At 39.0% G+C, this 26510-nt stretch overlaps 1 long non-coding RNA gene across 2 annotated transcripts; it reads right to left on the bottom strand.

The window, feature by feature from the left end:
• Positions 1 to 23889, bottom strand: LOC112944069. 2 transcript variants are annotated; one of them, XR_003248711.1, is made up of 3 exons: positions 23714 to 23889; positions 3786 to 3933; positions 1 to 1117 (listed from the first exon to the last, which is right to left on the bottom strand). It is a non-coding gene; the product is annotated as an uncharacterized LOC112944069 (long non-coding RNA). The 2 variants fall into 2 exon arrangements; XR_003248716.1 differs by having other exon boundaries at positions 1 to 1113.
• Between the last annotated feature and the right edge of the window lie 2621 nt (positions 23890 to 26510).

Here is a 26510-nt window from a genome sequence, read left to right as displayed (position 1 = left end):
TAGAATACATTATGAATGAGAATTGTTCTATGGATACTGTATATGATGAGCTCTAAATAAACTATCAGCACTGTGTTGTTACACTRTTTTAGTCCAAGTTCGTCATGTCCAGCAGGGACATTTTGGCAAAACACCACCACTGTATTTTACAGTTTAAAAAAAAAAAAAACCACAAACACACACAACACTGCAGCCTGCCTACAATTTCTGTAGCCTCTTTACTGATTTGGCCTGGTAAGATACTAGGAATTGCCTGCTCAACAGGGCAGYGAGCAGCAGAGCACAGTATTCAGAGAGTTTCTGAGATTTCCCAGGAGAGAGGCACTGGTGGGAGTTCCTGAGACAATGGGGAGATGCTTCAGGTCACCACAGATAGTAAATGCTGAAAAGTTAGGCTAATTATTAATTCTTCCCCCCCCCGCCCCCTTCAGTCTGAATAAAACTTTGCTGTCTACCCAAGGTCAGGACTCAAGAGTATAACTTGAATAACCTGAATTCAATAACTTGAGTTGTCTCACATTGTCACAGTAATCCTGACTCATACTACAGCCCTTTGCTAGGACAGAGGAGGGGCAGAGATGTGTACAGCTCCACACTAAGGATGACAAGAAATAGATTTGAACAAAGCAGAGTAGAAAAATGATCATTTGGCTGTAGCAGCATCCTTGTCAGATGCCCCTTGTTTGCAATGGTAGCATCATCTCTTCAGCATAACTCCCCTGAAAGCACTTACTGCTGAAAGAGAGATGACAGGTGCAGAAGACAATGATGGAAGTGCAGCTACAGGGACTGTGCTAAGAATATGAATGCTAACAGCTATAAATGCTCTTAGCAAAATTAAGTGGAGTTCMATCAAAGTCAGTGGAGTTCAGAAAGGCCAAGTGATAGGCTGTATTCTACTTCAGTGGCACAGTCTTTACTTTTAGAAGTGGAGCAACATTTTCCCATTACTGAAGGCACTTAGGTCCATGCCTGTGTTCAGAGGGAAGTATGTTCTCAAGTAAGTTCCACACAACGCTGGATCAGTTTCCCTGGGTAGAGATGTCCATGCATTCATCCATCTGTCCATTCCTCCCAGAGAACCAGATGATTCCACCAAATTGCTAATTCTTTCTGTCTTCAAAAGAGAAAGGAAATAGGAATGAAGCCAGAAACCTAGAAGAGTAAAGGTATTGGCTAGTCAGTACTGAAGGAGGATCTTACAAGTAACCAAGAGAAGAAATTTTGTTATTATTTTCATTCAGAGACAAGTGCTGGGAAGGAGAAGAGTTTTCTTTCAGATAATATGGAAAATTAATTTCTTTGGGAGGCACATGGGAAACTAACATGAAAGATCTATCCTGTTCCATAGTTTGGAGTATATTTGAATGTGTAGTTTTGGACTGTGCTGATCCCTGCCAATGACACTTGAGTTAGAACAGATTTTACTTGATCTATGCCTCCCAAAGCATAACTCTCTGCAAAGGCTATGAACAGTCATACTTTAACTTGTAAATGGAACAAATTTCCTCTGACATCATGAAAAAAGAAGAAATAGGGACTTGTGCCTGCGCCGCCATGTCATTTTARCAGAGTCACTTTTAAGAGCATAAACACCCACTCAAAATTAGTACAAATGTTTCCTTCATCAGGTTGCTCTGACACTAATGGCTAAACCATATTTCCATGGTGCACATCCAGTATTCTCCTTGCACGGCTCTCCTGTCACTAGCAGCCGATGCATTCAAATGAACAATTGGCAATAAATAAAAATGACAAGAGCAAATTACAAAAGCGGGAGCTGTGGTCTGGGGAATACTTGCAAGCCAGAGAAGCATTACAGTCCTTTCCCCTTTAGGTCACTGGTATCAACTAACACCCTGTTTGTCAAGCTATGCTGACTCTTTCTTGTCTTTGGGCCTGAGGAACCTATAGAACCACAGGGCTCATAGCCAGTAGGAGACCCCCCTCCCCTTTCTGTGGGCTAGTGTTTATTTCTTTCCTAACAGTCTGCTCCTCGGTCACATACTTTCCTCCCTGACACCTCAGTTTTCTCATCCAATCTTACTTGCAATAAATGCAATATTTTCAGTGCAATCAGCTCTTGACCCTACTACTTAAACAACATGGYAGTGCCATGCATTGTACTCAGTTGTATGGCAATATTCTTCATTGGTGGCAGCCTTATACATCCATAAATTGTAATATCTTCCAATAGCATATCAGCATATGGACAGGGAAAACTTTCCATTCAGTCTTTCAGAGCTCCATGCAAAAGCCATCCAAAACAGGTAAATTGAATGCTGCCACTACGGAAGCTTTTAGAGTCTTGTGGTTGTTTCTGATATTGAGGTGTGGAACAGCGGAGCAAATATTTCTGCGAGTTTTGACTCAGCCTTTATAAGAAGGTTTGTCACTCCAGGCCTGAAAAAGAACCTAAGCATTACCATCCATTCCTCCATTGTATTCAATAGTCCTTGAAGAAAGCAAATCATCCAGTTCATCCTAAGATCATTGCTTTGGCCAGCATGTACCAGGATATATATATATATAAAATATAGATACATCTCTATCTTAGGAGAAGGAAGTTATGTTGATAAGGGCTGCCTTTTCACATCTAGAAAAATAGGCTGCAACATCTATAACCACTATGCCAAGTATAAACTGAACACTACATATTTAAAATCTACAAGACTACCTCAAAATTACTACAGTTTCATATCTAAGTCTCTCTTGCATAAAGAGAAGAATATTTAGGTAGCTGAAACACTAAGATTATCTGTAGTAAGAACCAGTATTACACTTGCATCCTCTTTTTGAGGTGTTTCCAATTATCTTTTATACAGTTTAAGCTTTTGGGTGCAAGTTATAGACTGATCTTGCCTTCCCAGAAAAAAGAAATAAGTCTATGAAGATCTGAAGGATCCTATCCACTGATCTGSCACTGACAATGACATGAGTGGTGGTAGGCGACAAGAATAAGCTACTAAGATCCAGAATACAGAGGCATGTAAGTATCTAGCTACTATTTAGACGCTTACATCAAAATTTAAGTGACTGATGCTAGTGAGGAAAGTCTTTAGAAAGACTTTAATGAAACTTGATATCTGGAGGCAGACAGTTAAATCAGTTATTACCATTATAGAGCCAGAGACAAAGAAGTCAAGAACTAGTCTYAATATTCTCAATGAGAAACATAATACTTGGCATACATAGTGTTGGCACAATGACTTAACATCCCACTGGAGATCAGCTTTTAAATCACTTGACTGCTGCATTGTATTAAAGCAGTTCGGAGGTCACTTTAACTTAACAGACTTCAACATGGCATTTCAAGGATGTTAAACAATGTTTGGGGGTTTTGTTTGTTTTTGGTTTTTTTTTTTTTTTGAAAATTTCACCCCATAGTAGGTCTTTCACTACAAAAGATTTGAATTTTAATTATATCACATACCTCCAGGTCCTCCCAAATACAAATTAAAATATACTACTTAATAAGGAAGCAAAGAGAAATGAAAACATATAGTTGGTAGTAATGCGAGGGTATGGGCACCTACATGAGTAGGTTAGGTTCTGTAAAGGGCAGTAAATCTTTGCAGTAAGCTAGTTCACAGATGTATGCCATTGAGCCCTCAGTAGAAACTGAGAAGGGATGATGATATCACAAATGGTAAGAATATCCTTGTGTCTTGGAGTTCTTGCATGGCTTGTACATGTATTCCCTGACTCCTTTCCTTTCAGGGAAAGTTTACAAGGAGGGATCAAGTCTGGACACATTTATTATCACACCTTGAAAGTTAACTCACCAAGCACAAAACAAAAAGAAGGAAAGACTAATTTTCTCTCAAAGACTTTTGATTAGAAAAGATATTTTCAATTATGTGYAGTTGTTTTGAGCATTAGATGGGTCAAAATCATTTAATCTGTCAGTCAGATCAGGTCTTCATCTCACATCTGGAAAAGGAAAAACAAACATGAGAATGGAAGGTACTGTTCTCAATTACAGTCCTGTAGGCAAATAATTATTGTTTTTACTATTATTAAAGGAGAAACCTCAGAACAATCCACATAAGTGATCTGTTAGAAACCATGCTGTATGAACTTAAGCTTAGACATCAATAACCCATGTTTCCTAAACAAAACACCCAAAAAGAGCTGCCTTGTTTTTTCCCATCAAAACAAAGTGGGGGGAAAAAGAAAAAAGCACCTCTGGACACAGAGGATATTCAACCTGTGGAAAATTGTTTCCACTCAAATTTTTGGCATTTCTTAGAAATACTGCACCTCTCCCCTCCCCCCAGTCCAAGCTAAAGAATTTGTTTTCAAAAACCAAAACAATTTTTGACCTTTTATTCTGTCTTTTTTTTTTTAAAGGAACAAATGTTTCTACCAGAAACTGAGTTAGGATTCTCATTTTTTTGGCAACAAATACCCATTATACTAAAGAGTTGATATTTCTCAACTACTGACCAATAGCCCTCCAACACCTCAAAACATTACTGATAAGTTACAACACAGAAATCTGAAGATTAATTTCTGCTTTGCCTCCAGTCATCAGGCCCTGAAATAATGGGGTTTGACTGCTGGCATTTAGAGAAGGTGCCAGCTTATGGAAACTAACTTATGTTGCATTGCATAGAAAGAGTGAAAGCTGGCAAGACTTAAGGGCTAGCAAGTATGCTGCAGAGGTGAGTTCCAGCACAGAACTCTAAAGGAAGGTTTTTTAGGTCACTTTTAAGCCACTTAAAATTTCAACATTTCATCAAATGGATTCTTGCAGGGCTCCAAGTGTTTTTAGCCAACCTCTGCATTCAATGGACAATTTAAGAGATCTACAAAAGATAGCTAAGAAAAAAACAGCCTTTTAAGCTTAAGGAGCTATTGACAAGCCTGTATTACTAAGAAAAAAAAAAAGTCTCCATGTTCCACAAACCTGTAAGTCTGCAAAGCTGAGCACAGAACAGTTATATAAGAGTAAAAGCAGCAGCATTGCTACCCAGAGCCACATCAGTTACAGCTTTGCAGAACAAAAGTTCCTCCTCTTCCACATTCCTGCCACACAAACTTTTGAATTGCTTTCAGAAATTGCTCTSTGAATTGCTCTCAGGAAAACAGTGTTCTTGCTATAAAATATTTCCCTCATGCCACAGCAGAGCATCTGCTGAGCAACCTCTCCAAATCTTGGCTCTGGCAAGGCAAAGTAGACTATCTCACTTCGCAGGTTAGGAATCTTATGTCAAGGTTTTTCTAAGCYCTTATCTCACTGTAAAGAGCAAACAGCCATTGCTTTTGTAGCGAGTTACAAGTGGATTTTACAGGCTGAAGCTAGAGGTACACCCATTCTTCACGCCAAAGTCCTGCGAAGAATTGCAGCCTGGTGGAAAAGAAAACAAAAATCAAACACTACCATCTAATGAAACTCACAAGTTTCAGGGTGCCCACCCACAATGGGGCCAATCTAAACTTGTCTGACTTCAGGATTGATGTACACAACGAGTAGGTAAACTTGGCACCTTGCTGCTTTTCAAAGGCTTAGGGCAAGCCAGCTGGATACTCTTGTTGCAAGACGCTGCAGCCTCTTTGAACTAATTTATTAGAGCAGAGGTCACCCTGATGTGCAAATACCCCTTTCTCCGTCTTTCAGAGCTGCTCTGTCCTGAGCTGGGGGGGAAGGAGCATTTTTGATCAGATCAAAAATCTTTTGATCTATGGCAAAACATTGTCTGTTCAGCTTCTCTATTGCTTCCTGTCAAGTCCACAAACTTAAACTAGATTGTGGAGTACTAAGCTTTCCATAGAGGTGCTAAGTTCTAAATAGGTACTAAGTGACAGACAATCTACCACATCTTTGTATAGCTTTATCAAACTCTAAGGAAATAACTAAAGAAGTTTCACTTTAACTTGCTCAGACTTCTTACTTCTATGTCTGGGAGTGAATCTGGTAATTTCTTCATCTGCAGTTACTGTTTATTGGCAGCACTCAAGTCACTCTGATCTTTTCCTTCATAAAATACATTTGCTTAGCTCCTATATTATATAGCTGCAAGGTCTTTTCCATACATGAAACTGATACTAACTATAATGATAGGTGCAATAGCCAGTGCACCTAAATTAGGCTAGTCATATGTAAGATGCTCCTAATGGTTTAAAACTGTGCCAGATTTAAATAATGACACAGATGTAAATTGCTTAGCCATGTAGACTCCTGAGGCAAAAYTTGTAGGAAGAGGTAAGGCTTTAATTAGACTAACTGATATAGCTGGAAAATAGCAGGCACGTGCTTTTGGACACATGAGCCCTTTGGCAGGTCTGAAATACAAGTAAAAACACTTGAGGCYAGATACAGGTTGAGAACAAGTTGCTTTGAGTTTAACCTTATTATGCTAATCAGTCAATTTGAGAGAAAGGTGTGCTTTGTGTTGTAATTCCTCAGCTCATTATAAGGAGAAGAGCTCTTARATTCCAATGTGCTGATATGCTTAGGACAGATTTTATTTTACCTTTTGCTGATCATAAGGAAAACCCCCAGGAAGCATAACTGAACAGAACCAAAGTTCAGTTTATGCCTATTTGCCATGTCTGTCTGCAGGTTCTTTATGTGTGAATGCAGACATCTTCAGCAACTCCCAACAACCCCTTCCCATGACAAAACTGTGTTCACTGGAAACGAAAGAGGTACCAGGGAAACTGTTCCACCAAATACCAGTTTTGTGATGATCTAAACACACAAGCCTAAATTCACTTTACTGGCTTGACTTACACTGGTTTTAAGGAAACAATCTCTATATTTGAAGGTCAGGAAGAATYATTACATCATCTGCTCTGACCTCCTGTAAAACTGCACTTTGTATGCCTTAATAAAAGCCAACTGTATAGAGCAGGTGCTCTAAGCCTGACCTCTTCACTTTGTCAGTTTAGAAGCCTTCTGTTGTTTTCCACATTTACTTAAATATTTGCATGTTGTAACGCTATACAATATGCAGACAATGTCCTGACCTGAACTCCTTCATGGTGCCAGTACCACAAAAGCAAATATTTATACAAACGGTTGTGATAGTTAGTGTAAATAATGAGGCAATAACAACTAAGTAGAGAGAGATTTCCTGGAGGTTAAATGCCCAGCCAGAAAGATTGAGGCCCTGAACTGATCATGGTCAGTTGCTAAATGTCTTTCCACTGGCTATAAATAGATAATTGTTGCTATTGTTATATAGTGGAAATGGAACACTCACTATATGCTTAGAGCCCTTTGGCATATTGCTTYGTTTCTAGGTTGCAATTACCATATACATCACAGAATAAATGTTTATAAGACTCCAGCCCTAAGTTGTTGGAATATTTCTTCAAAATCCCCCATTTCATGTCAAAACTTCTCATGGAGTTATGGAGGTGTTGCCCTAAATGACCTGATGTTTCCTGAAAACAGGAAAAAGAAGCGTGAAGGGCTTTATTTTGAGGTCCCATTTCTGTCTCTCTGAATAATGTTACTGCAGGACCTAATGGTTACCTGGCAACAATAAAGGAATATTTGACTATCCCAAGGAAAGGCAGTGTCCCATTGAGGTGACACTGATGAGCAAACCACATAAGATTCAAGATGAATTTGAAAAGCAAACACTTAAAAGCTTGGACATTTCTCTGAACCTAGTCTGGAGAAAACTTTAGTGCTTCTGCCAGTAAAACTGTTTCAGAAATTTTCTTAGTGTTTTGCTTTATGCTTTGGTGTTTTTTCCAGTCCTTGCTCTATCTTGCTGGTCATAGAGAATGATAACAGAGTTATTAGTAAAAACTTAACAGAATACCAACAGTTATTAAAACCGCAGTGCTGGATTACATACATTTATATGCACTGCCCAAGAAAATTTTTGGAAAGTCTGATAATTATGTTGATTTGTAACAAGTTTGGGCATGGCTCATATTGCCTGACTTAAACCAATATCCCACAACATGATTTGCAAGAGTACTTTTTCCCCCTACACAAAACTTCCTKTCTTTAGCACTACCCCATCTTGGAATCTGTGTCCTAACCAGGCAACTCTGACACTATTTCTTGCCCCTTATTTTTTTCCACAGAGTTGGTTAGTCCAGGTCCAGAGTTGATAGGCAGAAGAGATGGGAAAGAGATGCAAACAACGCTTGTCTYTCAACAAGAAGCCAGCTGTTCTCAGTTTAGGTGTAGGATGGCACAACTGAGCCCTTGGAAACATATACATGTGCATACCCTGTGGGGACAGAGAGATTTGTCATTTTTATTRAAGGCTGGAATATATTTGGAAGCTATAAGTCCACAGCTATCCTATATCAAAAGCCATTTCATAACAAAACATCATAGTGGCCCATTTATAGAAACAACATACTGTGCTCTAGCTGCTGTGGGTGAAAACCAAATACACTCCTTGCCTTTCCAAAGGAACACAAACAGCATGACCTTCCCTGGAAGGGCCATTTCCATAAGAGAAATGGAATTGAAGAGAAAAACATTGCCCTTGAGAAGGAAGTCAGGGACACAGAAGCAATATTTCCATCCCAAAGTTGTCACGTAGGAAGGTGGCGAGCAGGAGAGAGCAGCAACCAGTGGAAATATTTCACAACTGTGTAATTTGCTAAACTGAAGTGGACACAAGGAATAAAGCTGATGCAGGCCAAGCATTTATTTTAGAAAGGAAATCTGAATTCCATTGGAATAGCTGCAGTAGAACGAATCCAACCAGGAAGAGAGCAAGGTTCATAAATAACAGCAATCTCAGGTTAAGCAACAAGAAATGGCTGCAAAATCCATTCTGATAGAAGGAAGCTTCCAAAATGATGTAGTTGTGAGCCCACAAGGACCTGACCCAAGACCACCAAGGACGTCTGAGTACTACTATATGAACTTACTCAAGACACTTGACATTCCTTCCAGCTCCTATTCCTGSTGTTCTCATTTGACCTATGACTGCCAGTGATATCCAGATCTACCTCTAAACTTTTGCTGATTCTACTACCCTTTGCCARTTACTGCAGGACAACTCTTTACTTAGCTTGTTCTCCACTCTGGCAAACCTGCTGCCTCCCTACCACTCAGGGTAATATTGACAACTTCACTCTCGACAGAATATCAAGAAGTAAGCTTTGTTTGACACAGCTTGCATAGATCAATCTGCCTTGATAAAGGCAAGTGTTTTTTGAGACAAATATTGAAACATCACATAAGGAATCTTAATGGTGAGGATCTAGTTTTATAACGGTAACCTTCTTGAAACATGAAGGTGAACTTTACAAGTGAGGTTGAATCCACTGCAGGATGTCACTGAAAGGCATAAGTTTTATGTATTTATGTACACACATCCATAGATATGCACACACACCCCTATATGTGTATGTCCCTCCTTGTCTGCATCTCAGTCTTCAGATTCAAAAATACTATAARTTTAGAAAACTGTGCTTCCCATTATGTCCTTTACAGATACAACTCCTACCCACCACTATGCAAAACAAGATAAATATATAAGCAGGTTTGATTGCAAACAAAGTGATTTTCTTGGATAAATCTGGGGTATTTAAACTGTCTGCCCTCAGTTTGTTTTTGGAATGATTCATTCTTGTTGCAGAGTCATAAGAAACATCACTCAAAAGCCATGTCAATAAGATTTCACAAGAATAAAATGAAACAAAATAACTTTCCTATGACATTGTTTACTGAAAGATGCTTTCTTTTGAAAATCAAATAGTTGGGGACCCAAAATGCATTATTTGTACAATAAAGGATAAATTATTAAATTGAAAGTTATCTTGGAAATTTATTTCAAATGGGGACCAAATAATTTCTCTCCTCTATAGACTTGTCTGGTAATAAGAAACATATGTGCAGCTGGAGGGGTGTGAGGTTGGAATAGGACTGGTAGTAGAGAAGTGCACATTCAAGAGTGGATGGAGTACTGCTTTTTATTAAGAGAAGCAGATACAAAACACCTGGCAGAAAGGTGCTTAGGTGCTTGCTTTTCCCTTCAGTCTCATGAAAGCCATTGCAACAGCAGAACACACAGAACACGTCAAAAGAAACAAAATGTGTAAACAGAAAACAGTTAAAAAGCATAGAAATTTCTGTAACAACTGAGAGCAATTGACTAATTAAAAAGCAAAATGATGCAGCTCAACTGCATGGTGAATATGAGAATTTTGAAATAAAAGGAAGCATGGCCGAGTTCATTTGGAAAAACATATATGATACTATGTTGTAATTTGTCTAATATATTAGAAAAAGCTATTAGCTGCTTAGGTTATAGCTTACYAATGTCCACACTTAGAGAATGACCCTATCACTCCATAAACCTTGAAATAGAACTAATAAAATAGAACAAAATAGTCTTTTTTTGCACACACTGGAGGCTTTGAGAAACTGGGCACCTATTTCCTGATCTTTTTTTCCCCCATCAGGAAAGAGAGCAGAATTATCAACTCAGATAACTCCTGGAAACAGCTGGGAAATGATTGTAATAGATATTACTATGATTCCATGGAAGAGACTGAATCAGAAATTCTCACTTTTACCATACTTTCCATAGTGTAAAGATTTCCATAAAATAATAATACACAGAAAGCAAGCTCTGAGCAGAATGCCTTTGATAAAAAATGGAATTGATAGAAAAAATACAAATTCCAAAATCAAGTTCTTCAAATTTAACGTGAGTACCTTGATTTTTTTTTCCTTAAGTTCACTCTGAAAGCACCATGTTACACAAGATGATCCTTACACTGATAAATGCAGCAGCATTATAAATAGAAAGCATTCAAGCATATTAAGTCCTGTCTTTTTTCCAACTCTAGTTGAAAAGACACGTACCAAGAAGCAATGACATGAGATTGCTCCAGGGACAGGTGGGAAGAATAGATGGATGTCGCTCTCAGACCAATGCTCCTGTAACCTCAGAGCTAGTCCCTGAGCTAACTGTGGCTCAGGCACTCGTAACTTGCTGTGATTGATACTGCACATTTCTTTGTCCTTATTACTGACCAAGGCAGTAAATTCCCATTAKGGAAGGCAGTCAAGCTCAAGATGCTGCCATATTTCATACCAGCTCTAACACAGAGGTTACCGTAGGTCACAAAGCAAGACTATGGCACAGTAAACCTATATCTTCACTATTCAGCTGAAATGTCTTTCAGGCTGAATGAGCTTTGCTTACCCCATATCAACCCCTTCAGCCACATTCTTCTCTGAGAGCCAGGATACCTGATCTCCTGTCTTGCAAGATATTATGAAACTCACTGGCAAAGTGTGTCAGCCCCCTCTCAGGGTGGGGGGAGGTTAGGGTTAGGAGCTGATAGATGAGCAGTGGAGGAGGTCCTGTAAGTACACAATTCAACCCAACAGTTGACCCATACAGAAGACAACTCTAAGTGAAAAAGATTTTTTAAAAYTAAAAATAATTCTCTTATTTTGTTCACATTCTGAAGACCTACCCACTGAAAGATACCAAGACTGCACTGAAAGCTTGCTGATGTAAAAACACCAAAGCTCTGGCTAGCAATAGATAACACTGCTTTGAGACACACCTAACAAGCTGAAAGCTGTGAGTTGTTATTTCCAAAACACAGAAACAAAGCTTAAAAAAAATAATCCTGAACTCTTTCCTTTCTGGACAATATTTCACCCTCACACTTCAGGGTTTTAGGTACACAGAAGCAAATACCAAAAAGCTTAGCATGCTCCAGCAKCTTCACAGAAAATTCAGAAGCCCGTTTCCCTGATGGCTATGGGGAGAAGGTGAAATCGTCCCATTTTGGCTGCCAAATGTGGCATTAGCAGGATCATACAGCAGGAGATGGACAGTGAAGTCTCCCCCATGCATAAAGCAACTTGATGAAGATGAGTTGGAGCACTGCTCATGCTGAATAGGTTTTTGGACATACAGAGAACATGCAAGTGCTTGATAGAACGGGGGAATTTGTAAGGGTTTCTGAAGTTCACAGATATATAAAGAGCAGGGAGAAGAGAACAAAAACTAAAAGGAATGTCAAATCCTTCAAGACTAAACATCCCACCAGAGATCTGTCAGCTTGCACAGAAGAATAGGCAATTGCAACCTGCTAAGGCTTCTTCTGAAATGAGAGAGAARAATAAAGCTTGAAGATGACCAAATTTGGATACAGACATTTCATATACAGGATGAGTACAGTTTCTGACTAGGAATTCTAACCAGAAATCTGGAATGTGCAAGGCCACATTTTAAATTTCACATTTTGCAATACACCCAACAAATTTCAATAGAAAGTATGCATGATCTGACTGGACTGTGTTCATGCCAAGGCTGAATGATACAGAAGAGAAATCCCCACGCTAGACAGAGTAAAGCAGTGGACAGGGAATCATCTTATTCTTGTCCCCAGTCAAATAGAGCATATGTGATCTAAAATGGCTTTTACTSTTATAATCAGAAGTCAAAATGAACCATCCAGTATGCAGAGAGGCATATCGCATACTCTGGATACAGGATGAATAGTTACTTACCAAGTCATCTAAATTTCCATACGCAAGTGACTATAGAGGACGTACCTCTACCTTGCAGATTTCACTAGTATTCAAASTATGTGTCCCATTTGATTTCATCCCATTTGCTCTTTTCATATCCTTTGAAGCAGAAGGCTCAATATACCCTAAAGTCTCTGGGGATTTAGGAACAGATGAAACTATTCCCTTAATCATCCTATATCCCAGTAGTATATGTCACAAGACAATTTATAGAAAGTTCCTGGCCTGATAATAAATTCCACACAGAATGTGAATAATAAAATTCCTTATCCCACARCCATTTAATCAGCAGTATTATCAGAATGAGATATTTACCCCACTAGGTGGTATGGACTGGGKCAGGAAAGCATGCCAGGAACAGCTTTGCTGATGCCTGTTTATAAAGRCTGTAATTTTCTTTTCCTCTCCCTTTCCCCAACAGAAAGTTGGAGCCCAGCAACAGCAGTGGATTTAATTCTATGTCTTTTCTGCAAAAAAAAAAAAACCCTCAACTCCCAATATGTTTTTATCCATGTCCAATTTGATTTGCTTACTGATTGTTAAACTGTTTTCATTGTTTGCACTATATCTATAAGAATCAAGTCTGTCTTTCTCCCTCTCCCAGATCCAGGCTGGATTTCTTTAAGGAGATTTAGAGCTGGACTACGGGCCTGCAAGAGCCATTTCTTCTCAAAGTAAGGCTCTCATGGCACTAACCCCTCAGCACTGCCTCCAGCCTGGCTGGTTATGTCTATTTTAAGAGAGAATATAGTTCAGTCTCCTTGCTCAGACAGTCTTCAAATCCCTTGCTGAGACTGCAAATTGCAACCAGCTATTGTTATTACTTACATTTCAGTCATGCCTTAACTGTGACTTGGATCCCAGACCACTAAAAACTGTTTTTGTGAATATTGAGCAAGAGTTTCTATTCCTAACACTGAAAGCCTGTGTTCRTCCCAATTTATAAAGTTTCTAGAAYAGAGGGGATGTCAGGTGAATGAGAAATCTCTCCTCACTGATTTGTAAGGAGTCTAAGCAGCTACTTTGCAGCTCACTTTCCAGAAACATAAGCTGTCCTAGCCTCTGCTCCCCTTTGCTCTAGGCCAAACTGTAGCTGTAGAAACATGCAGCACTTTTGCTCTTTTTCACTGGAGACTTGAACAACTGCTGAAGCATCTGCAGTATGTTGTTTCAGATATATCTCCATCCAGAATAGATGTCTGGAGCATGGCTAAGTTGCTGTCCTGAAAGTTCATTTACCTTCATATAAACACAAGGGAACAGTATGGAGTAATAGGGGGATGGAGAAACATCTGGCCAGCCAACATGGGGGCCACAAGAGTAATGAATTCTGCTTTTTAATAGGTAAGTCTGCACCTGCACGAGATTTCCAGCTTCTGCACCAGCAACAGCTCCTGAGAGGGATAAATAATTAAGACAGTAAGGCCAAGGTAGAAAATGGCTGCAATATTTGCTTTCCTTAAGAGCACATTAGGGAAATGCATAAAATCAGACATGGTTGAGTTCTCTCTAGCTGAACTTTGATTGACCCCAGGCACCCTCTTAACTGAAGAAACTGGTGAATCTAACCTCTGTTATCTGAAAAAGCACTAATTATTCTTTGGCTGGTCCTAAGGCCTTGTGACTATCATCTGAAACACAGGGATGCTAAAAAACAACAACAAAAAATATGATTGTGTGACTCTAAAGTACATGGGTCATGACCCTGGCATTGCACAGCCATCCCACAACCTCCTGCTGTTTTCATGGCTATTCTCATTTGCAGATATTTGGCATTCATGGTACAGTGACAGCCTACTGTGGACCCTGGAAGAGCCTGACCACCATTGCACCAAACCATAYAAAATTTTTGTTGCTGTACTCCATTTTTGGGAGTTGTAGGGTGGGAATAGCAACTACCTGTTAGTTAAAATGGTCTCCTCCAATATCAAAAACAGCATATCTAAAACTGATCAGCAGACCAGTGGCAACTCTTATTTCAAGACAGGTATGTTTAAGGAGAGCCAGAGTTGGGGAAGACGGTCTCAGAGGTACAGAACAGATATCGTTGAAATGCACACTTTAATTATCTAAGTTTCTCCAGGAACAGTAAGCTATGTTGTAAACAAGGAATTTTGCTCAATTTGAAAATCAACTGATGCTCAAGTCCTTCTTTGAATTTTGTGAAGCAAACTCAGGTTAAACTTCTGACCCTTCTCCTGTTAAAGACCCCATCTGAGAAAAAGCATGTCAAGAGCCTGGGGGCTTTTCACTAGCACTCTGGATCCTTTTGTGCAGAGCCACCAACACTGATCAGGTTTCACACCCRTAAGAAACAGGCTGGAATAAATTCAAGAACTCAGAAAAGCACTTAAGAGGTCAGCTTGTTACAAAGGTGCAGTGTAGCTGGGAAACCRAAGATGAAGGCCTCTTGAAGACTGTTCTTAGTAGTATAGCTTCTAGGATGTCTTAGTCTTGGTGGAAAGTTTCATTGCTCTGGGCAAAATCAGAGGAGAGCTTCATATAAAAGTGAGTGAAAGAGTAGCAGATAGACAGAGAAGCAGCAAAAAGGCCCACAGCTCTCAAGAGAAGCCCAAATTAAGGGGAAATTCAGCATCTTACCTAGACTTCCCCTCCCCCCCCCCCCCGTAGAGAATTAAAACCTAAATTTGGCATTTTTTCTCATTACTAACATACTTGTACTTCAGAAACTAATTATACCCCCATCCTAACAATGATTATTCATATGATGCTGGACAGGTGAATTACCACCCTGTGCCTCAGTTTCCCCATGTTCTGAATAGAAATAATTAAAATAGAAACACTACATTGTTCATAGTAACAAAAAATATCCAAAATAAGATAATCAAACTAGGTCAGATGGAAGCAAAAGTGTGCCAGAGTGATTTTAATTCATGGATGTTTTGTCAATTTAAAAAAACTGAACACACAACCAAATCTTAATTAGAACTTGATACTCAGTATAATCTGCAAAATAGAGAAAATAACTAATAGTAGCAATAATACCCTGGATTAGATCATCAATTTCTAGCAAAACAATGCATTTAAATTAAGTTTATTTCTACAGATACTCAAAGTACACTAGAGTCTTCCTAGAGTYACCTGAAATTTTGCTGTCAGTCAAGTGTGCAGTGAGGTAATGATTCCATTTCTTTAATAGGAARGTGCTTACCAGTGAAGAGACAGAAGTCATTTTTTAGTTAAAAATCTACATCATGGTCACATCAGCCMCTAGAGTATTAGTGGGAAATTCTTTTCTTTGAAGTTTTTCCATAGCACTTTAACAACACTTAGATCCAAATGCATCCCATTTCCTTCTAGACTTTTAATTAATAAGACTACTTTGATATATGCTAATATAAAATTCCAGAGATGAGACAGTGACCACAGGGCTATTGCATAGGTGAAATGACAATATCTTCTTACTTGCCTACAAATGACCAAGAGAATTTTCTCAAACCTTTCATGCGTTTATAAAGATATAAATGGCCAAGTTAGCTTTAACCTAGAGTTTCTAAAACTACTTATTTTGTTACACCAAATGATAAACTGGGCACAGAGATGATTCATACTCTTTACTGCAGCTCATGGGCTACATTTGCTGAGCAAGTTAATCACAAACATCTGTCCTGATGGGTCACTGACTGACAGATCCACAGTAATCTTCATCTAAGGAGGTTTTGAAATGCAAAATGGTGCTCTGGGAGTGAATAGGCTGGCTGGCTGCTGGTGAGTCACAGCAGAGAAACGCAGTACAGGTATGAGCTCATAAAACCTACAGTGACCTGTAGAACATGGATGCCGAAACCATAGCAAGGAAAAGCCCCAGTGCCACATAAAGGCCGTCTGAAAATCCTGCTAATTGCAAATCAGAGCTAGCCACTAAAAAAGGGAAGTGTCTTTATGAAGTCACTGTGTGTAAAAATGAAATGCTGCAAGCTGCAAAGCTGAATAAGCTGAGTACAGAAGTCTCCTTTAAGTACTGCCCCTACTGATAGAGCACAGTAAAAAAAGATGGTCTAGCTTTTAAGGTGGAGTTTAGAATTTGAAATTTGAATTACAGATGCTGGTTTTACTGAAAGAGTGGCCTCAAGCACTTCACTAGAGATGGGATRTGGACAAAGTCAAGAAAAAAGGAAAGAAAAACAAAAAGCTATTGACCCTCTTCTAGCTGCCAGATATGACATTATTAAGGTTATGGAGAGGCTTGAGTATGAAGGTAGTAAGATCAGAGCAACTTCTTCACATTCAACAATCCACACACTCAAAAGCAGAGTAAAACTCCCAACTTTCAAGTTCCTGCTTGGCCACTTCAAAATGGAAGTTTCAAGAAGTGGAAAATCCAGACACCTGGAACAAGACATTCTCCCAAGTATATTGTCAGTTGCAGAGAACCTAACATAGAGGCTTGAGTAGTCRACCATCATAAACATGTACCATTCATATCATAAATGTACAACACTATACTATGAGATGTTAGCTAAAATTAGAGTTTTCTAATTGCTTCATATGTTACTTCAGGAAGACTGTGACCAAGATCTTCAGTCCAGCTCTGATACTTACATTTTAATAGTGAATGAAACAATTGTGAAGAATGAATTGAAACCTGGAAGACATCATCTAAAGTTAAAGAAATAYCGACTGTTCTCTATCAGATCAAGTTTCTTGATCCCATAAGATAGAGGAACATAGGAAGCAAAGACTCCTTATTTCAGCCAACAGATTCACAAGGACATTTGGGATGCTTATCCCCTGTTCTTCCTCTTCCTCTGACCACAGCTTCCACAAATCTAGACTAAAAAAGCAGCACCCTGTTTCCCCCCCCGCCCCCCCCACACAATTTTTCTAGCAAGAAAGCATTTCACAGCTCCAAAACAGTAGATTCTCCACCACTTGAAGGCACTACAATGAGACTAGCTGTCTTTAAAACAAATTGTTCATTGCAAAACAAGGGTAGATAGAGGAGAAGGGAGTGAAGGGTCAGAAAGGCAATTGTAGTGGGGGTTGTGAGGCAATTAAATGTATTTACACTCTGAGGCCAAGAAAATCTTGCTCTTCTCCTCCCTGTATCACCTYCATCTCTAAGGTCAAATATTCCTGCCAAACTCTCAGAAAACCTGAGCAAAAATATGCTAGAGAGGCTTCACCATGTTATCACCAGCCTATTTTTCACTCTTACTTTTATAGGGAATCACAAGAGTGATTGACTTCTGGAAAGGGGTTGTGACCTGAAGAGACTGAGAAACTCTGTCCTTGCTAAGCCAGGAATTAGGGACTAGACTGAACACTAAATCAATTAAATGCCATGAAATAAGCCATGTAGGTATTGTAACTAATGTACTAATCTCATATTTAAGCATTCACATGACTTTTACAGGAGTAATCACTGAGATCAAATTGCTCAGATGATTAATAAATTGCAAAGTTAGAGCAATTGGGCTTTTTTTTTTTTGAAAGTTGTGATGACTTGCAGTCAGAGCAATGTGAAAACACAGGCAAAGTTTTGCTATATATAAATGAACCTAGTAAAAAATACATTCCTCCTTCTTCTCCGAGTTCAAAGTGTGATGCAAAATATATATTCTAATTTAGTGCAAGGCTGAATGTTAAAGTCTAAGTTTTCTTCTACAGTACATTTCTTGTACCAAGATTGAGTCAAGTGGTCTGAGCAGAAACACATTCTCCCATGGATGAAAAAGGGTATTTTTTTTTTAAAAACACATACTGATTATACCATGCCAAGCAATACATGCAATATCTCCTGTATTTATGTAGCACAGGCAGAAATCCTTCAGGACTGGATTTACAAAACTCCCCCTGTGCTCATTTTGCTGTTGCAAAGGTCAATTTCTTGACTTTGAGGCCACCATTAAGCTAGAGTCCTCCAACAAAAGATAAACCAAAGCAGAGGAAGGTTTTCCAAAGACATACAGTTCAACCCTGACATGGTTCAAACAGATGCAACAACTTTCAAGAGCTTTCTTCCCTATGCACAGCTTCCCCTCCCCGAGCATCAGCTGAAAACATTTTACATGCTATTCAGTTAATATTGTTTTCAGAGGCTTAAAATAGCCCAAAATGCTTGCATCAAAGATGGTAAGATCATTGTAAGCATTTGTTGTATCCCTGCCTCAAAACCTAAAACAGAAGTTTAAAATCAATTCAGAGCATCATCCTTTTCCAAGGATGGATCCTTATCTTTCTTTCTACTACACAGAAAATCCTACTCCCTCCTAATCAGCATAGGTCATTTGTAGCTTTTGAAGAAAGGGATAGGATGCCTACTAGCAAGGCAGGCCATGCTACTTCTGCACATGTACAGTTGTTACTTTCAGAGAGACAGGGATGCACAGAAGGCCCRCAACTTTTTTATTATGGTCTGTGCTTTAGCAGAATCTATACTGCCCCAGGTTTGGCAAACCATTGCACTGAGGGTAAGCAGCAACAATAGATTTGCTTCTCTCTGCTGAAGAAGATAAAGCAAGGAACCTGGTGTGCTTTCTAATCTGCTGGGCTTTTTGCATAATTCCTTTAGAAACTTGTGCAGCATGTGCATTTCTTTGAGTTAGCCACATCTGTGATGAGATGCACTGAAGTCATTGCCAGCAGACTGGAAAAAATGGGCAAAAGACAGTATTGTTTCCCAGGCTGCTGCTTTATTTCCAGTGATCTGTTCTTTAAAGTGCCAGGAGACTCCCTGACTGTGCTCATCTTTCTAAAGCTATAAAAATTGACAGCACAGAGACAGGCAGAATGATTTCATTAGAGCACATAGAGAAATTTCTAGCTTCACCTAGCAAGTTAGAGGGTTTTGGTGAGATCACAGAATGGTTAAGGTTGGAAGGGACCTCTTAWCATCATCTAGTCCCAACTCCCCTGCTCCAGCAGAGACACCTAGAGAACGTGGCACAGGGTTTTGAAGACCTCCAGAGAAGGAGACTCCACAACCTCCCTGGGCAGCCTGTTCCACTGCTCATCACCCTCACACATGGAACCTCCTATGAGATATCACAGGAGTCCCTTCATTCAGTGCTCCAGTATCTAGATATACTAACAAAACATTGAAGTCCAACCTTGCTTTTTTCTACCTAGTGTCTTACTGAACTGATATAGCAAAGCCATCTTTCCTGGCCCCAAACCTAGAGTTGCACCCATCCCCTTCCTTCCAAGGAAAGCACCTAAAAATGAATGCTAACTTGTCCCTTTCTCTTCATATGTTGTGACCTTCTGGGAGAGCAGCTTTGGGCTCATGCCAAAAACCACAAGCTAGCTGCTGAGTGAATTTGCTTGTAAAACTTAACAGCATATTATCTCTGTGGCATTTACTGTTAAATGTGCAAATATCCAGGTAAACATGGACTGAATCCAGGCCCTTTATCTTCTGTGCTGGAGGTAATCCTCAAAAAAAGGCTGTCAGAACGTCAGTCTCACTGTCATTCTTTAAAGCCTGGGATGGAGACAAGGCAGGGAGAGGTTTGGTGTAACAGGAATGCTTGGCAGGTAGAAGAAAGGCTCCCATACACCAAATAAAGTATCATGGAGATTTACATTTCTCTTTCTTGCAGAACTAGACTACAAAAAGTAGGGGAGCCGATTAATGTATTTGTTGTTCTGAATGGATATCTCAGTTTCTAGGCTTTACTTGTAATCTGTGCAGAACATCTTGTTTTCAACGTCCTTTGCCCCATCACGTGATCTCACAGCAACAGATGCATGGTTTACTGCATGCCAGAAAAGATGATGAAAAGGGCTACCTTTGGGTCATTTTCACCTCAAATTCCTAAATGGCAAAACTTCGGCCATGAAAAATTCTCTAACTTTGCTCCTCAGGGACCAGAAAAGACATATCAATAGAGAACAACGATGAAGAAAGTGTTTGACATCCAGGAGCACCAAAAACTGCCCAATAAAACTCCTTTCCGAGAAATTAAATAATAGGCTGCCAATGAAAAGGAACATGACCACTGAAATGGGGTTTAAAACTGAGGAGGGAATCGGCCAATTACAAGCACCTTGTAAACATCCAATTGGAGGGAGCAAAACTGATGGGGGAATTTCTTTTTGCCTAGGGAAATTTGACCACAATCTTTAATAATGTCTTCACATTTCACAAGTCCTAACAACAACAACTTGTGTTCATATAATGCCTTTCATCCTGGAGGAACCCAAAGTGCTTTACAAGTGACTTAGCAAACCATATAACAATATTCATCCCCTCATTCCCCTCGAGGTTGAAAACTGACTGCAATTGGCAAAATTTCCCTCTGGGTTTCCAATGTTCCATGACTATTTCTCTCAGCCACTGCTGTTATTTCTTTGTTTTAATAGCAAATTTGATAGCATGGGGAAAAAATGTCAGTTCTTTTCTCAAAGACAGCTGCATGAATACAATCAATTTGGGGAGTCAAGAAAGACAAAGAGCAGTTTCATGTCACTCCAAGGAAAAAAAGACCAGTTTAGCTTTACTTTCCAAAGGAGGATTGGAGGAGATTCCACAAAATTCAGTTTGAACACAGAATGTTTGATTTGCTGTGAAATAAGAAATTTAGTTTTTTTCCCCTCCTCTGAAGACTGAGGCTGATTCAGTTGTAAAACAAAACAGATTTAAGTTGGCAAGTGGAAATGAAACATTTTGACTTTTAAAAATGTAATTTTTCTTTTGGATAAAACTTTGAGAAAATAAGGAAACCTCACCTGTTGCCAGGAATTCACAGCAATACCTAGGAGCAACATGAGAAGAGGATAAGCAGCGCTGGTTTCTGCTGACCTTATCCTCACCGTCCACCTGAATTAAAAGGTGTCAATTCAAATACCCTAAGATGCATTTTCCCCTCAGTTTATTCAATTCACTCTGAAACTATGAAAATGCAATCATCCAGAGCATCTTGTGGCCATGAGTTATACAATTATTGCACTGTCTGAAATAATCCCTTCYTGTGGTTGTTTGAGTTTGCCTCTTCATCCTCTACTAGAGGCAGAACATAATAGCAAGCATCCTCCATGGGTCTAGGGAGTATGATGTGGAACATAGTGAAAATTATATCCTTTAGATGCATTTCTCTGGTGAACTGATAAGGGACTAATATGGCTGAAAGGGCTAGTTGGATCACCAGATACTGAGCTCAAGAGATGCTCCACACACTTCTGATGCAGAGCTGATAAAAGATAATCAACCTATAAAATGAAAATGAAGTTTCTGCCCAAATTCCTCCTTAAAAGGAAAAAAGAAAATAAAAAAGTTAAATTCAGAGGTGTTGAGAAACACACTGAGCAGAGTGCAAAGAAAAAAACAGCTCATTCATGCAGCCTTTACAAGCAGCTGCGCTTGAGCTGAATGGGCTTTTGCTGTGTTCTTTGTGYAATGCTATATTATAAAAATGTTATTAGAAGGACAAATTTAGGCATAGCAGGAGAAGAGGGGAAAAAATCCTGAAACCTTGAAAGATAAATCATTTTTTTGGGGAATGAGATTTTAAGTCTCCCCTTGTGCTTTTCTCTGAAGTGGTGGATCTTCTCTTCTGCTGATTTGGCAATTTAGAGCAGCAGAAAAAAAAAAAAAAGAAAAAATAACTTAGCTCCTCCAAGTGCAACAGTCTCTCCCATCGTTTTCTGAAGTCAGCCTGCTCAAACATACCTCACTTGTAAGGCAGCTGGTGTAGGGTGGGATAGAGAGAGATAGTGAAAGAAAAACTCTCCACAAAAATTCTGTCTGATTTTGTTCCTGTTACAGGGTTCTTGAGAAAAAAATCATTTTAAAATGAAACCAGCAACCTGTAACATAGCTGACAACACAGAAAGAAAACATACATTGATATTTCACAGAATGCTACAGAACTATCAGGGAAGATTTTTACCCCCATTCAACTCTTTTGTGAAACACAGGTGTAAAGATGAAGGAAGACCTAGTGGGTGAAGCTTCTGATGGACAATTTAAGACACCTGCCCTTGTTTTCACACATGAAAATATTCAGTGAATACATCAGCAGTTAGGATTATAARTGTACTTAAACAAAGAAAAAGAAACACTTTTCTGACTTGAGAAAGAACAGATCATCATTCCACCTCCCCCCCACCACCTCCAAATTCAACAAAGTGACCTCAGATGGATCATTTAAATTCTGTCTCTTCAATTGCAGCATCCATTTGTTAGCTTTTCTGCTTAGGGGGAAAACACAGATCTTTCACTTTACGTGTTCCCACACAATACAGGCTGCAGGATTCTCCCAATGCACAACAAACTARAGATTTGTAGAAAAAGATCAAAAGCTACACCTCACCATGTAATAGAAGTTAACAAAATCATGAAGGTATCCTGCTCTATAAATGAGTTTGCCATATGATACTAGAAAATAGAGCTCGTTTCCTACTGCAAGAAACACATGCGAAATTTTTGCTTTGGAGAAAATGCTTCTCTACTCCTCTCCCAGCAAGTTGATTAACTCTGAACATCTGAACCAGACATACTCAAAACACAACTACGCTAGTACAACCAAATTTGCTCAGGAGCATTTTTTAGCAAGCCAACTAGCATTGAAGAATCAGCTTCTAACTTCTCCCAGACCCCCAGAACAGGCTGGCTACTGAAATCAACCTCCAGAAATGGTCACTCCAGCGTAACAGGAATGGTCACAGGAATAGTCTCTGAGCCATGCTTAATAATAATAATAATAATAATACACACACTATTAACAGGCACAGACAAAATGATGCCATGGACCACTCATAGTTTAACACTATAGACAATCACATTACAGTGCCTGAAAATGTTTCCAAGCCTTCTTTCCCATTGTGGTATAGATGGGGTCCATGTGGACTCTTGAAAAGTTTTTAACAGATTTAATTGCCACGCRGTGTTATTTCCTTAGCATGTACTCCAATCTGATCAGACTGTTATAATTCAGCATAGAGGCTATGTAGCAATGCTTGTGTGTGGCCCACAGAATTAGCCACTAAATGTAAACATGAATAATCATAAATTTTCACTCAGAGGCTACTCTGCAATATTGGTGTAAAGTTTCATTGGCCTATAAAACATTTCTCAGCAAGTAAAATTAATACCTTTAAACATGCACAGGAAAGAGACCAAACAGTTGAAGCAGCTCAACAGCCAAGTCATTCAAGCACCTCTCTGTAATAACACTGACCAATTCCATCTGATCTAACCAATAATAAATACTTAAAAGGACCTGAATGAGGCAGAAATGGATTCAGCATTCCACATACCTTTATCAGTCCATTGCTCCATGAGACTTCAGCAAAGTGACTTTCAGGCTCTGTGTTCCAGCTCGTACATCTTATCTTTGAAAGCAATAAAGCTTTTTAGATCAGCAGACATTCATTGTATGCAGTAAGTAGCAAAAGAGAATGTACATTATTGCTTAGAAGCTCTAAATATTATCTCAATACCCATAGCAACAATTGTCAAAAAGCCTAAAGGCTTCAACCCAGAAGCTTCCTGATAAATACAGCAAATAGTCTGCTGATTGCCTGATTGAAATAAATAACACCTGATTCYTTCCAGGTGTATGTCATTCATCATTAAACCTTTTTCCTGCCAATAACCCTAGCTTTCCCTTCTCTGTCTCCTCTTTGCAAGTTCCCACTGTCTCTTCATATTCTCTTGCATCCCTGAGGTCTACCACACCTTGAAGTTTGCTGTTGTCTGCTAGTTCTCTCCATCCACGTGCTCTGTGTGCATATATGTATTGATGCTTGCCACATGTTTGCCCCAAAGATGCTTATATTCAACGTGTTCTCCAATTAAGCAGTGGGGGGAAAAAAGACAACATCTTGTGGATGATTCTGAGCTAAGTATGTGCTAACTGTCTGCTTATTAGGGAAAAAATAAATTAAAAACTGCTGTGCTGAGACTGCAACTGTTTTTTCTTTTTTTCTTTTTCTTTTTTTTCTCTCCAAGTGGGAATTCTAATTAAGATCTCCATTCTGCGTAGCAGGAAATTTTCACTAAATTTGATGGAATTTTAATAGAACTTCAATAGTTGTGACAACTACAGGTAAGTAGACAGGCTAAAAGCAAGAAGCACTTGTTTCCTCTGAGTTATTTATTCTAAATCTACTTGAATTTTTGAATAGGGTTTTATTTGCCCCAAATTCAGAGAGTAAATAAAGAAGTGGTAAGAGGAAAAACAAGTATGACACATCATTCACTAAGTGTCCAAATAGTCTGTGTATGCTTGTGTGCGTTCACATCCAGATGGCGACACCTTTCTCACAGTTGATGTTGACCACAATGTCAAATGAAGATATTGCAGAYCTACTGAAAAAATGCTTTCAATAGTCCATTTGCTTTATCTCTGCCCTGTTGGCACCTCTACCTTCAGTTAGTTTTGAACACATCCTCTTCCCACTGCGTCTTCCTAGTTATCAATTAAAAATAAAATTCCATTAATTTTCTGGAAATAAAAAATTATTTAAGGTACACTGAGAAGGCTTCTGAAAGAGATGACACATAAGAGCAAATCACCATGTAGAAGACAGATCACTGGGGCTTGCTATGACAAAAAGGCCAGGCAAGACAAATGGGTTGTTTAACCAAGCTATACTTTCCCATGCTGAAATAGGCCTTTGCTGGTAATGGTATATAACTTCATTAAGTGTATTTTTCTTGGCTGAGGCCGTGGAGAAGAATGATTTCTTTTTTTTCTCTCTCTCTCATTCTTTTTTCCAACCTCTGCCTCTCTTGTCAAAGATTAATAAAGTGCTGCAATTAGAAAGCTTGAAGTACAATTATAAAATGATCTGAGCATCAAATCAATGAATATTCATTCTAGGGGGTGAAATAAGACTGTAGCTCATTCTAGAAAGGTTGGCATTGCTTGTTTTTGCAATCACAGAGGCATAGAAAAATGCAGCTGTGTAGGTTTTAGAGAGATCACTTGCTTTATCAGCCCACTCATTGCAGAAGTTATTCCAATGGATATTTATCAAAGCTAACACAAATCCATATAACCATTATCCCTAGGCATGAATACAACCCCTGCAAATGGCAGTACATGTACACACAAGCTATTTTCCGTTCCTTGTGTGTTGTCTGTATGAGCTCTGCTCATCTTGTCCTAGGATGTTTAGACATCCTGGCTTGACCAGGTCACAGAGAACATCTGGTGAAAGTATATCCAAGTGAAAATATTTAGGAGGCTTTTTCTGACTCTTTTTTTTCCAACCAACTTGTGATTGGATTGGATTGGGGGTGATTTTCCCCTTGCACCATGAAAAAGAAATAAGCACCGCATTCTTAACTCAGACTTCATTTTCAGGTCTAGATACTCCATGCAAGAGTTGTCCTATTGGCCCTGGTGTTATTATCTTTTCCTGTAACCCACCATAGGACAGAATTATCCACTTCCTAAAGAAAAGCCAAACTACTTGCTACATGTCTGTCCTGAAGATGCTTGTATTCATACAGCTCAATTTCACTGGCAGCTGGAATACTGAATTAAAAGGCAGTTCACGTAAAAGAGGACTCAAAGCACACCTTTTTCTTCTGAACTACGTGTTTTGGAATCCTTTTTTACTTATGCATCAGCACTTTGGATTTGGGCTTCTGAAAATGGATGGACATCAACAAAAAAGGCAATTTTGTGCCTAAAGTTTTAAACACTATGAATTTGACCATTTCTGTGACCTTCAGAAGGTTATTAAATTCACTATGAATTTATCTGTTTCTCAACTGAAAACTAGAGGTAATAAATACTGATATGATATTATTAGCAAATTATCCTTTATTCCATTTATTCATGTGATGTGCATATGTAGCCCCCAAGCTTTCTCCAACAGAAGGCTGCATGAACAGTAATGAATATGCATAAGCATTCAGTCTACTTGTCCAGGTATTTCCAGTTTAATTCAAATGGATTTAGATCTGTAAGTCCTGGCCTACATCCTTAGGTCATTTCAGTGCTTGATTACACACACTGAATTATTTCTAAATGCCTCAAATGTTGCATTCTATAATGATTCCTTAGAAAGCTACTCCAGACCATAACAAAAAAGCAAGATT

Source organism: Nothoprocta perdicaria, unplaced genomic scaffold (assembly GCF_003342845.1).
Source record: "Nothoprocta perdicaria isolate Ctin4 unplaced genomic scaffold, notPer1 scaffold_0, whole genome shotgun sequence".
Lineage (NCBI taxonomy): Eukaryota > Metazoa > Chordata > Aves > Tinamiformes > Tinamidae > Nothoprocta > Nothoprocta perdicaria.
The sequence above is the reverse complement of the archived record's forward strand: the minus strand, read 5'-3'. Positions and strand labels throughout refer to the sequence as shown.